Here is a 1,119-nt window from a genome sequence, read left to right on the forward strand (position 1 = left end):
TACTTGCTAGTTGTTTAATTTGTTCGCCAGTGTGTACATTCTGGTTTAAGAAATCTTTATTGATTTGCTGTTGAGAGGCTATAAAGTTTTCCATCATGATTTCCAAGTTGGATTTCCTAGGGGCGTTATTGTTAGGTGTAGATGGAATCGGCTTCTGATATCCCGGAGGTATAGTTGGGGCTTGATTTGGAGATTGTCCAGGTGCGTATAAAGCATTATTACTCTTATATGAAAAATTGGGATGATTCTTCCAATTTGAGTTATAAGTATGCGAGTAGGGGCTTCCTTGAGCATAGTTTACTTGCTCCGCTTGGATTCCTGTTAGGACTTGACAATCTGCAGGAGTGTGACCTTGGATTCCACAGACTTCGCAATTCTGAGTTATGGCAACTACGGTGGCTGGAGGTGATACATTTAAACTTTCAATTTTCTGGACCAGAGCATCCACTTTTGCATTAACATGATCAAGGTTACTTATCTCGTACATGCCAGTTTTCGTTTGAGGTTTTTCTACCATTGTTCGTTCGCTTCCCCACTGATAGTGGTTTTGAGCCATGCTTTCGATAAGTTGGTAAGCGTCAGCATAAGGTTTGTTCATTAGTGCACCACCTGCGGCGACGTCTATTGTTAACCTCGTGTTGTACAGGAGACCATTATAGAAGGTATGAATTACTAACCAGTCCTCTAAACCATGGTGTGGACAAAGTCTCATCATGTCTTTGTATCTTTCCCATGCTTCGAAAAGAGACTCGTTATCTTTCTGTTTAAATCCATTTATCTGGGCTCTTAACATAGCTGTTTTGCTTGGCGGAAAGTATCGAGCAAGAAAAACTTTCTTCAACTCGTTCCATGTGGTGACTGAGTTGGAAGGAAGAGATTGAAGCCATCTTCTAGCGCTATCTCTTAATGAGAAAGGAAAAAGACGAAGTCGAATTGCCTCTGAAGTGACACCATTAGCTTTAACAGTATCAGCGTATTGGACAAATACGGATAAATGAAGGTTAGGATCCTCGGTAGGATTTCCAGAGAATTGGTTCCGTTGCACTGCCTGCAACAGTGAAGGTTTGAGTTCAAAGTTGTTTGCTTCGATTGTGGGTGAAGCAATACTTGAATGCGGCT

General features: G+C 41.4%; 1 non-coding gene across 1 annotated transcript; it reads left to right on the forward strand.

Moving 5' to 3' along the window:
• The first annotated feature begins 686 nt into the window (after positions 1–686).
• LOC127099817 (small nucleolar RNA R71) lies at positions 687–793 on the forward strand. The gene has a single exon (XR_007794284.1). It is a non-coding gene; the product is annotated as a small nucleolar RNA R71 (small nucleolar RNA).
• Positions 794–1,119: the final 326 nt, after the last annotated feature.

Source organism: Lathyrus oleraceus, chromosome 6, assembly GCF_024323335.1.
Source record: "Lathyrus oleraceus cultivar Zhongwan6 chromosome 6, CAAS_Psat_ZW6_1.0, whole genome shotgun sequence".
NCBI classification, from domain to species: Eukaryota; Viridiplantae; Streptophyta; class Magnoliopsida; order Fabales; family Fabaceae; genus Lathyrus; species Lathyrus oleraceus.